Here is a 12,764-nt window from a genome sequence, read left to right as displayed (position 1 = left end):
GATGAGGATCCATTTGACAGTTTTGATGAACCGCATAATGGAAGCGATGATGATGATGATGATGATGATGGAAGTAAAGGTGATGAAGCCACTGGTGGTAATAAGGCGAATCAACAAGGCTCGCTAGATGAAGCTCAAAGAACCCGTGATGCTGACGCTGCAGTTAAGGCTAAAATAACCTATGTTTTTAACGTTTATTCTTTTGTAGATACCAGCTCACCGATTCAAGAAGCCATGGATGACGACGACAGGATCAGTTATTCTCTGAACCCGGATACTCTGGTTCGTGATGAACCTGTAGTGGATCCCCTGCTCAATCTCAAGCTACTATTGCTGCCGTTGGCACTGCCGAAGCTTCACAAGCTCTAAGGAGAAAATGGAAGAAGTCATATTCCATCACCAACAGAGCAAGTGTTAGGGATCGGTCTTATCCCTACCTGGATGACTCCTTGATCGTCTACTTCAAATGGCACCCGAGCAGCGAGACATGGGCCATACGTCGAGCTAATGGAGATCTAACTTATATGCATACCACTGACATGCATACTCTTTCCCAGCTCGACGTGAATTATTTCAGAATAATCGTAGGACATTATGTGATAGAGAATGAGTTGAAGGGTTGGTTTAACCGTTTCATGAGCATGGAGTGGAAGAAGGACTACCCAAATTTCAAGCTTAACAAGGGTAAAGCCTTCCGTCATCCTACAGTGATTGATCCAGCCACAGGAAAGAAGAAAAGGATGTGGCGGTACAAGACTCACAAGGAGGGGAGACCAATCTACCATGGAGAACCATTCCTCCCCAACTTGTTCCGGTAGTTTATTTGTTGGGAGTTTGACAGTAATACATGTGAAGCCGTGACACACTGCGAAGATATGCACTACCTGCGCCTCCTTGACGTCACACTCAACGCCCTGGTAGGCCACGGGTTGACCGGGAAACTTCTGAAGAACCGATTACTAAAATGGGAGAGGAAGGAGGCACAACCGTATAAGATCAGAATGACAATGAAGGGTATCAATTGGATCCTTCTGTTCTAGCCGCCATTGCTCAGGCTGCAGCTGCTGCGGTGAAGAATCTGTATCCTAGAAATTCTGGAGAGAAAGGAACTAAAAAATCTGTTGATGTCGTGGAGTATGCGGGGAAGAAGACACCAAAGATTGTGGACAAGGAAACATGCAAGGTGTGCAGAAAGATGCACCTGGGAGAATGCAAGGCTGGTTCAAACCAGTGCTACCGATGCGGGGTGAAGGGACACATATCTCGAGAATGCATCGAGAACTAGAAATGTTACAGGTGTGGTAAGTCGGGTCACTTAGCTAGAGATTGTGGGGGAGCCTTAGCGGTGGAAGGAAAAGGGAGGGATGAGTTCTCGATCTGTGGAAAATGTGGAAGGAAGCACCTGGGAGAGTGCATAATGGGATTAGGTGTTTGCTACAGGTGTGGAAGAGCAGGACATTTCTCTTGGGAGTGCAAGGACCATCATATGTGTCACAACTGTGGAGGGCGTGGACATCTAGCAAGGGATCGCAAGAAGCCGAATGAAGGACGTGAAGCAGGGAAGGATGCTTGAGGATTAACAATTTCCTTTTATTGCTTAGAAAAGACCGTTCAAGAAGGCTAGTTACTAGCCATAAGTTTAATTTATGTTTGGCTTATTAATGACTCAATGCGTGTTGTTTTATATTGAAGTTTAGACCAGTGTTTATTAATTATGATATGAATTGTCTTGAATGCGTGTTGGTTATGATAAATAGTTGTGTGTATTAGAGCATCATCCCAGGCTTTAGCGTTAATAGATATACAAAACAAGCCCCCTTGGAAAGATGAGATGAGACTTGGTACATCGAGGGCCTCATGGACAAACTACCTTAATAGCTAAGACACATGACCATCACTCGGTGACTACAAGTCAGGAGTAATAAGGATAACCCATAAGGCAAATACGATCCAATAAAGTGCGTTAATACGGGAAGTGTTCCTCCTTCAAGGAATAAGCTAGGTTTCGAGGATGAAACCTATTTAAGGGGGGGGGGGGAGACTTGTAACATCCCGAAATTTCTAGAATAATAGTTAATATATATTATTTGCGACGGGTGAAATAAATGAGTTAGTGGAATGATAGTAATAATGGAAGAGTAAGTAGGATAATTAGATGGGATTAGTTATGGACCATAAAGGAAAGATGGGCCTTAGGTCCATGGGCTTAAGGGAGTATAAATACCCCCTTAAACCCTAATCCTTTCCATTTTATCCATCTCATTCTCTACACACTCAAAACACCCACAGTTACCTTGCCATTTACGGCTGTGAGAAGGGAAGGAGAAACGAGATCAAACGAACATTAATTCTTGATAGATCTTTAATATACAAGAAAGGTACAAGATTTAAGGTCCATAACCAAGCTAACCGAGAGTCCGAGACTAAACGAACACGTAAAGGTATGTTCTTGATCTTAAAGTTTACATTTTTATAAACGGTTAGTCTCGAAACTTAAACCTAGAGTAGATCGGCTATAAGCGAGTATTAAAGTAGCAAACTTGATGTTAAAATGGACTTAACAGACTTACGGTTATGAACGGCTTGTTTAAAGAAACCCTAGATCTAGTTTTGAAACATTTTTACCATAAAGGTTCAAACTTTATGATGTAAACGGGTCAAGATAAGGACGAGAATGGTTAAGGGAATGTTCGGGGCTAAGGCCGAACCATAACAAGTGTATTAAGGTCGCGAAACGTGAGATGAAACGAACCCGTGGACATCAGCTCGCTACAGCAAGTTCGCTGCAGTAAGTTCGCTTACATGCAAGTTCGCTTGCATATAAGTTCGCTTATATATATGTTCGCTTAATCTAAGTTCGCTTACAATTAAGTTCACATACATATAAGTTCGCTTACAGCAAGATCTCTTAATGTAAGTTCACTTAATGCAAGTTCGCTTGGTGTAAGTTTGCTAAGGTAAGTTCGCTTAAAGTAAGTTCGCTTACATAAAAGTTTGCCTGCATATAAGTTCGCTTATATATATGTTAGCTTATTCTAAGTAAAAGTAATCTAGAACAATAGGGCGAATATTGATACGTGTAACTTATATACAGTTAGCCGAGCTCAGTTAAAGAAGGGATTAGCAATTACCGGAGAAAGAAACAGAGCTCAGGTGAGTTTCTAGCTCCATCTTCCTTGTTATGTTTTCAGGACTGTGTGCATACTTGTAACAACTCGGATATATTTTTTTAAATATTTATCTTATCCGTTTACCCGACCAGCTCTTATGTTCGGAAACTTTTAACAATAAAATATCGCGTTTAACGAGTCATTATTATTAATTTTAATATTATTGTTTTAATACTTATTTAATGATTTCAAAGTACTTTGATTAATATACATTTTTAACTCAAATGTAAACTTTAACCTACTTTTGTGTCCATGTCCAATTTAGAGGGACTATTTTGAAAAATCAGTAATAATATTATATTATATCTTTTACCCAAAAACCCAAACCCACAATCTGGATCCAAATCTGCAACCCGATTCATAGCTTGAGCCGTAATTGTCGTATTAAATTTGTAATTGGTTTATGTAATCGTGGTAATGATCATTGGCGACCTCCACCGACGTATTTGATTAGGAAATTTGCTAAATTTTGATACAAATTCGTATTATATCAATCGGCCCATACTCGTTTAGCGATATACTCTAAAACATAATCTATAATTCAATTAAATTAACCTACACAATCTCCAGACCATCGCCGTCATTAGCCCTAAACTTAATTTAATTATTATCTCTTACAAGTAGCCGTTCATCGTCGTTTTTGGCCGCGACTGTATGACATTCATTCACCATCAAGCACGTCTGTCTATAGGTAATTGATATTATGGTTATGTTCGTTATCTTCTGCAGATCAAAAAACCTATGCTTGATCGAACAACTTTATGGGATTTGATCGATTTATTTACTTAAAGTTTATGTTCTAATATGGTCCAAAGCTGTGTGTTTATAAAGAATCTGTTTCAGCTTCTAACCATCTGACCATTCAGCCCAGTTGGCTAACAGGGTTTGTGCTAAGACTCAGGTGGTTGGGGGCGCGGGTTCGAGCTACCCCCAGCCCGATTTTTGGGCAATCATTTTTGGAAAAACCTTATTTCTTGTTCTATAAATGTCTTTAATCAAATTAATTGGTGTTTTAACCAAAAACCGACACCATGACTAGTTCTTTTCAAACATCATGTATATATACTTACATACATGTATATATATTTTTATATATGATTATTAAAATTGGTTAAGAGTTTTAAATAAACTATAGATTTAATGTTTAGTACCTACAATAAAATATGGTTTGAGTATTTTTTTAAAAAACTTATAAAAATTTAAATAATAGTAATAATAATATATTTCTTATAAAACCGACAATATTACTTTTATTTTCCCGCATCTTGTTAAGTATTATAATCATACGCACATATATATATCTATGTATAAGTATACATATGCAAAAGGTAAACTTTATAATTAACAACTAATAATATTCTTAAAAGGTGTATTTTACTTATAGAATATTTTGTATAAAGGATTTACAAACTAATAATGTAACTTAATAAAAATTATCGTGCTCGCTCTGATCTAGTTCATTAACTTCGTGTATCTTCGTATTCATTTTCCTTATTAGGCTTTATCGTCAACGCGCGTGATCCGATTTCGTCATTTTTATTGTTATCCATTCGCTATTGTTCGTCTATTGAGGTGAGTACCACATTCCCCTATTTTTACTTGTTTTCACATTTTGGGGACATATGCGTAAAACTTATATTTCTCATATATACTTATACTCAAAACTGCAACTATTATCTTATGTGTTAACAACTTATACCTTACTTGTTTATGTGCTTATTTGCTTTGTATGCTTCCGTATTCGGAGAGGTCCAACATAATCTCAGTCTAATATGATCATACGCCATTCGTTATAGCCTTGTGCTTCTCGACATCTCAGTTATACTTGCTCATTTGGTTAATTTGTTATTCTCATATGACTTGTTGCAGCTACGTATTTTGTTATATATACTATATGTACAAATAAATTGGTGTGTTGCTCACTCAACATGTGTTGTTGACAAAATTCTATTTTAAACGCATATGCAGGTTATCGTAGAAATTTAATGCAGGTTGGTGAAGACTTAGTGAAGAATTTAAGTTAGAAATGATACGATCAAGAATTTAATTTGTAATTATTGTTTGCTTAATAAGTTGTATTTTGTACTTGAATTATTAAATAGATATTGAAACTTATATTGTACATGATAGTAACCTTGAGAGCCGTGACAATCAGTTCGCGCCCCGGCATTTCTGCCGTAGGTTAGGGTGTGACAATAATAGACGTGAAGTGTGAATACACTTACCTTAAGTGGTAAGTGTATGCTATAGATGATATACGAGGTAGCTATTATATAATGCTTGTCGGTGCGTGAACGATCTTCGGATATTGCACGTATCGCCAAGGATAGTTGATTGCGTAGTGGTTATTAGTGTGTATGATTGTTATGGTGTGGCTTGCTTGTTATGTAAATAATGTACTGATAGGAAGTGGGTTATAGACAAGTAGAGGTAGAGTGAGATAGAAGTGGATATGGGTCTAGTAAGAGTGTTAAAGTGGCATAACGTGATTCGTTATTAAAGTGACATAACGTTATTCGTTATTAAAGTGGCATAACGTGATTCGTTATTAAAGTGGCATGACGTTATTCGTTATTAAAGTGGCATAACGTGATTCGTTATTAAAGTGGCATAACGTGATTCGTTATTAAAGTGGCATAACGTTATTCGTTATTAAAGTGGCTAAGTTGTAGGGGTAAATAAGAGGTTAAGTGATAAGGTGAGCAGGTTAGATAGTGGCCTATGTGTCTCCGGATAAGTATATAATGCATGTAGTGGTTGTATGATGAGTTGATTGATTAACTAGAACTCACTCAGCGTAGCTGACTTTTAGTATGCACGCAGGTGATTTGACCAAAGAGTTTGCATGAGGATGGCACATGGCATGGATTGAACGTCTGGCATATGAAGATGGAAGAAATAATGTTTTAAATATAATGTTTTGTGTTATGGTATCAAAGAAAAGATTTACTGTTTTGTAACGAATCCTTTAAGTTAACGTTTCCGCGAAAGTTTTAATTAACTCTGATAGTAAGAATTGTGTGTATGAGTAAATCTGACGTTAAAGTAGAGCTACCGGGTTCGGGGCTTTACACAGTTCCTCATCAGTAATTTCCGCTAGCTAGTGTTGAGATTGATCCAAGTAGACTAGTTTGTTGTGTTGTTTGATCCGTCCAAGGGACCTACAGTTACGACACTATAACTAAAACAAAATAAATAACAAAAAGCAATTGACAAGTATGGTGCGACCAAATGGCCCAATTAAGGCTTAACGACACCGAACTTTCCAATTGTTATATATAATAACTAGCTTTTGAACTTGTGTATTACAGGGGAATTATTCAAATGAAAAATATTAAAAAATGAAATATATAGTACAAACAAAAAGAAGTATAGAATCTTAAATACAGAATCTTAAATTTACATTTATATGGAAAATATAGAAACGGATTAAATATTGTTGTGAATTAAATACTATTATGAGTTCAAAGAAGCAGTATAAACGGATTGAAACGGATTCCCAACAATAATAAAACCAAAAAAATTAGAAGTACATAGAATGATTTGATGCATGTCATATGAAAGTAATTGGCTATAAATTTTTTTTATGTGATCTTATTTCTTTTTTGTTGAAATTGATTATGTGATAAGTGTTTATGAAGTAAAAAACAAAACTTGAATTGACGGTTTCCAAAAACCAAACAACTCGAGTTTATTATTTTCAGCAAGAAACATAAATTGTTGGACTCCAAATATTTTAGGTATAACTAATCATGATTTTAACTTTTAGAAGTTTTTTTAGAATAATTATGTTTAGAAAATTAAATTAAAGATTCAAATTGAATTCACAAGTCCTTTTTTTAAAAAAGATGTTGAGTTCTTTATTAAAAAAGTAAGATATACATTGAGCATAAATATATTTTAGGCATTAAATTGTTGTAAATGATTATTAAAATGTATTGAAAATGTTGTAACTCATGGGTCAAACAATTTTCACACATGACCCATAGATAACATGAATTATGGAGAAGAGAGATTAGAAGATTATGAGGGAAATTTATGCTAGGATTTAATGTGGTTAGGAAAACTAAGCATCACTATTTTTGTTTATTAGTATAGTAAAATAAGATTTGGGATGTTATATACAAACACCGTTTTTTATGTTGTTTTTATAACCATGTTCGACTAGTATAGGGGTTATATGAGTTGTATATGCATCACATGACTGACAAATGTACAGAGGGAAAATGATGACAACCTTTTGAAGTCTATACATGCACAATATCTTAATATAGATTCGTATAGAGGCTATACGCCCAATATACATAGAGATTCTGTACCTATATGGCTTGTACAGTGGCTACATGACCCATAATACACAGAAATTCTAGACCTATATGACTCGTGTAGAAAAGATTCCTTGGGCTCCAAATAACCAATCTAATAACCAATCTGGTGTGTGATAACGCATGCCAATAATTTACACCAGTAATTATATTTTTTTTGTTTAGGTTTGAACCTGAGACCCTGCTCTAAGAAACGAGTGCTTCTATCAAATGAGTAGCCCTGCATCGGCAATTAATTGAAGATATAAAGAGAAAAATTATAAATCTACAATTTCATCTAACTTGATGCATTGGTTGTTCTATGTGGTTTTGTGCTTTTTTTATTCACTCCACCGCCATCTTTTATGTGGGTTAATAGGGTGCCCACCTTTTTCATACCACAATTTTGTTAATCTTCCTAACGATCATTTGTGAAAACCATCTCACCACTGCTATGTTCATCGCTCCACTCTATCTCTCTCCGGTCAACAACCGTAATATGTTAGAATTGCTCCTCATAACTGGTACAAACCCCCATCGTCTCATCTCTGGTCCACCCTGCCACAACCACCAGACAATTATAGCAGTCATCACTGTTGTTGCAGGGTTCCGCTTCATAGCCATAGGTGGTGGTCGTGTGTAGGTGGAAATGGACCGCTGGTTGACCGTCATATGTCGTTGCAGGGTTCAAATTAAGAACCCTTGGTGGTGGTTGTAACATTCGTTAATTTTTCAAACCCGAAACCCGACCCGTTTTAGTTTTCAAACATTTATAATCTATGAAATGTTGTATTTCTATGCTTTAATCATGTTATTGGTCATTGATACTAAAGTTATATCATACTTACTATGCTAACAGATTCGAAAGTCTTGATGAATCGAAAATCGTTACCTCGCATCGTTACTTATACTGTGTTACGTATTGAAAGCATTTGGAAACTCGTATAACCTAACTTGATATTTGGAGTCTCTAATAAGTTACATATATGTATTTTGCCTATACATAATATGTTATAACTCATAAGTGTGATTCTTTCATTTTATAACACAATAAATTGTTAAATGGACCTTTATACATGTAGTAGCCTAAGTACTATATCTAATTAATAATTTTAGCAAATGTTCCTTCCCATATCTTAAAAATACAATATAATACAACCCAAAACACCCCAAAACCTTTCACCCTACCCCATTTCCCCTTCTTCAAGTTTTACAACTTTTTACAAAAACAAACTTTCCTAAGTTAGCCTCTTCAAATCTTGTTATTTATATGAGACTATCATCCCTATTTTTCTTTGGTACCATTATTATTCTTATTTGAAATTTAAAGAAGAATTTACCTTCTCCTCTCTCCCTCTCTCATCTCCTTCTTCTTCATTTTTCTTATTGTTACTATTTTATCAAAAAAAAAATAAGGTAATCAAGTTGTTGTGTAACATTAGTTGTACTATCTTTAAGGTTTCCTTTATTCTTGTTCATCTTCTTTATTTACATGGTTGCAAAGCCATAATATATTCATGTCAAGGATCCTACATAATCTATACACCAGAGTGTGTGTTGTGGAGGAGACAAAGAACTAAAGGTTGGAAGACGATCTTCAATGTCACACCTTAACAAAGTTCTTACATTCCTTGTAATTTTATGTTTTTATTTGATTTTCTTTGATGTAATAACCATAAGGGTTTGATGATACATATTATTTATATGATGTATTAATCACCCCATCAATTTCTTATAATTTATTTCCATCATTTCAAAATGTAAAGGACATTACTAATTGTAATGATTCAGAATTGACATAATTCTTGGTCAACAAAGGTTGAGCCATAACATTGTCATAACAAATATAAATGGTGCAAGACCAAAGTCTATGATTAAATTCATTGAGTTGTGGTTCTATTAACGTTTTATTTGCATTTAAATTCATTTTTATGATTCCATAGTGGTCAAATTAAAATTAGTGCGAAGATCAATACCATTTTTAGAAGAATGGCTATTTTAGCCAATCTCGGGTCCGAATCTGACCAAACTTTCTAAATAAAAGTTATTCCTAACACATTGATTTAGTTTACTGGAGTTTTTTTTTATAATTTTTGGAAATTGTTTCATATTTGTTAATAAATCATCAATGCTGTGACAACAAGCTGTCCGAATTCTATTTTTATCTTTCCTTTTATTTTTTAAGTACAAGTTATCATATCATCATACCATTATAATCCTTAGTTAATTATTCATAAAACACAAACTAAACTAGCCTTATTACATTTATTTAGGGCTTACACGTTAGGACATTCACACGCATAACCAAGATCTTAATCTTTCAACCCACCAAATTCAATGTGAGTTTACATACCCCTTTTTCCATATTTTATATTTTGGGGGTAGAATTTATACCGTATTCACTTTTACTCATGTTTTATTACCATATCTATTCAAAACGAAATTCAATATATGTGTATGTGTGATTGTTTCATGGTCTATGATTATGCTCTATGACTGTTGGCCGAGTTTTTAGTTTAATATACGCTTCATCACATGAGATTCTTTTGAAAGGCGTTTGATGTGTTTTGTGGCTTTTTGTTGCACATTTTCGGAGCTACTGTTGCCAGTTTCTCTACTACCGTCTATGGTGGCAGTTGACGGTTTTAGTGAATCGGTTTGGTTGATAAAATATATATTGGTGATAACATATCTAAGCCTTTTTTAATCCCATTTCTTAACAACCTTTGATGGTTGGTTGGATTTTATTTAGTTCTTTGAAAGACGTTTAGGTGGTTTATTGTTTCAAATCTTAATTTGATGAGACTTTTTGTTGCGCTGTTTTCGAGGCTCTCCCGCTGTCTATAAAGGCGACATACAACGACTTTTAGTTGTTTTAGATGATAAAGGCAATGCTGATTACTTATTTATGAGCCTTTCCTTCTTCGTCGGTTCTCTTCCATTTTGGTTTTCACTAGGTTTGTCAAATGCTGATAATGAAGATACGCTAGTCGCAATGTGGAGGTTAATCATCATCTGATGATGAAGACACGCCAGTCAGATCAAGACCTTACTATATTTATTTTTTTCAGAGTTGTGTGTAGACTTGGGGGTGGAAATTTTGACCCAAACCATTTCAATGGGTCAGTTTGGGTTGTTTTAAAAATTGAATGAGTTAGTTAGGGTCAGAGATTTTAACTAATTGAGTCAAAATGAGTCATTTAAAATTTCAACTTGTTATTTTTGAATCAAAATGGGTCGACAAATTCAAAGAAATGGGTCGATATGAGTTAGTGTCCTAATGAAGTGTGACAGGTTTCAGATCAAAACGGGTTTTCACACGACACAGGTTTCGGCACGAAACGGGTTCAGGTTGGAATGGGTTCGGTTCAGGTTTCATACCAACACGAGTTTTCACATGAAACGTGTTGGGTTTTGGTTTCTTTTGTTTCTTTTTGGTCGATTCCAGACTCGTTTTTGGTTTTTTGTTTCGTTTTGATTGGTTTTTTCGATTTTGATTAGTTTTTTCAATTTTGATTGATTTGGTTTGGTTTTGGCTTTGGCTTTGGCTTTTTGTTTCATTTTCGGTGATTTTTCGGTTTCAGTTAGATTTTTTTTTTATTTTTTATTTTTTTTTATGAAACGAGGACAACAGAGGAAACATTTTGATTTTTTTTACTTTTTTGATTTATGAATATATTTTGAGTTATGACTTTTTTATCATTAATTTTGATTTTTTTAGATGTTTTTGATCTAAATAGAAAACCCCTAAAAAATCATAACTGAAATTATATATAAAAAATAAGAAGTCTAAAAAAACCTAAAATGTTTCTGCCGCTATCCTTGTTAAAAAAAAACCTTGAAACCGGTTCCGATCCTAACCTGTTCCTACCTAAAAAACAACCTTTTTTTTAATTGACCCGTTTGAATCTTAACCCATTTTGACCTAAACCTGTTTCAACCCATAACCTGCTCGACCCAACCTAACCCATTTGCCACCTCTGTGTGGACCTTATTCGGTAAACGTAAATTGGGTGAACGTGTTTTGATACTTTTGTTTCTCCTAAGACAACTCATTTAAACCAGGGGCCTTTTTGGTCGGAACTCGTTGACCTAACAAAATTAACACGTTTTTTGGAAACAAATTGTTATGACCCGAAGACAGTTTGCTCTGGAATTATTCTGAACTTTTGGACTATACCCAGCCTAACCCCAATCCGCTCAATTTTGCGGCGCATTAAGTGTTGATCTGATTAGTGGAAACACCTGGTTATCCAGCATATGTTGATTTGAGCGTGACCTGAGAGTTGTACTTAAATTTGTATGCTAGTAATTCTAAACTGTTGTCATGTTTCTGCAATTTTGTTTTAATCTTATTCTTTCCTAAAAGTTTTGTAATTGCTAGTTAGAAAACAACAATGAAATTAAAGGGGCAGCGGTTAATCAAGGGTATTCCTATGCAAGAGTGCAAGCGTATTATCAAAACATCAACGATGCTCAAAATCCTATGCAAAAACAAAACAACAGTTTTCAAGTAATAGTATCTATTCCTACCAAAGCAATAAGCGTGTGAAATTTAAAACCAAATGACACCTTAGCACAAAATCATGTTATTCATGAAATCAAGTCTTCTTAATCATATTAAGCAAATCGGTCTCATATTTTGTAAGATCGATCTAAAACAAGTTCACGACCATCAAAGAAATGCATTTTAGTTCCAAGAACAAATGTTAACTCCAAAACAAACATCTTTAGAATTTACCAAGTTAAAATCCATCATCCACTAATAGTCATCATCATTAGAATTACAAGTTTCATATAACCCATAACTAATATACAATAACCCTTAAGAGAATCATTAGGAAGTTTGAGATGTTTAATCTGTTTTGAACATCTCTTCTCCAAGTCTCCGTTTAGATCAACATATAAAGCACTAACGCAGGTCAAGCGTTTCAAGGTGAAAACAAACATCTAGAATGGCCTGCAACCCAATGTTTATCATCGTGTTCTCAATGAGTTCAAGATGAGTCAACTAAGGTAAGTTTTCAAGGATGATAAACGATAAATAACGCACAACTTAGAAATAACCGACTTATATTATAACAAAAAAATATAACTCAAAAAACTTATTACAGTATATTTGGTAGTGATGGTGGTGATTGTTGTATCTAACACTAACTTTGTACATGTATTTATACTAGTAACTCAACTTGGTCACCGAACATAATATGTGTCCACCACTCAACTTGTCCACTAAGGTGAACTTGGGCAACAAGGTCAACTTGGCCACCAAACAAATGAAAGAATGTTT

Source organism: Bidens hawaiensis, unplaced genomic scaffold (assembly GCF_021521415.1).
Source record: "Bidens hawaiensis isolate Kalapana, Puna unplaced genomic scaffold, B.hawaiensis_p1.1 tig00017350_1, whole genome shotgun sequence".
NCBI lineage: Eukaryota > Viridiplantae > Streptophyta > Magnoliopsida > Asterales > Asteraceae > Bidens > Bidens hawaiensis.
Note: the sequence above shows the minus strand (reverse complement) of the source record.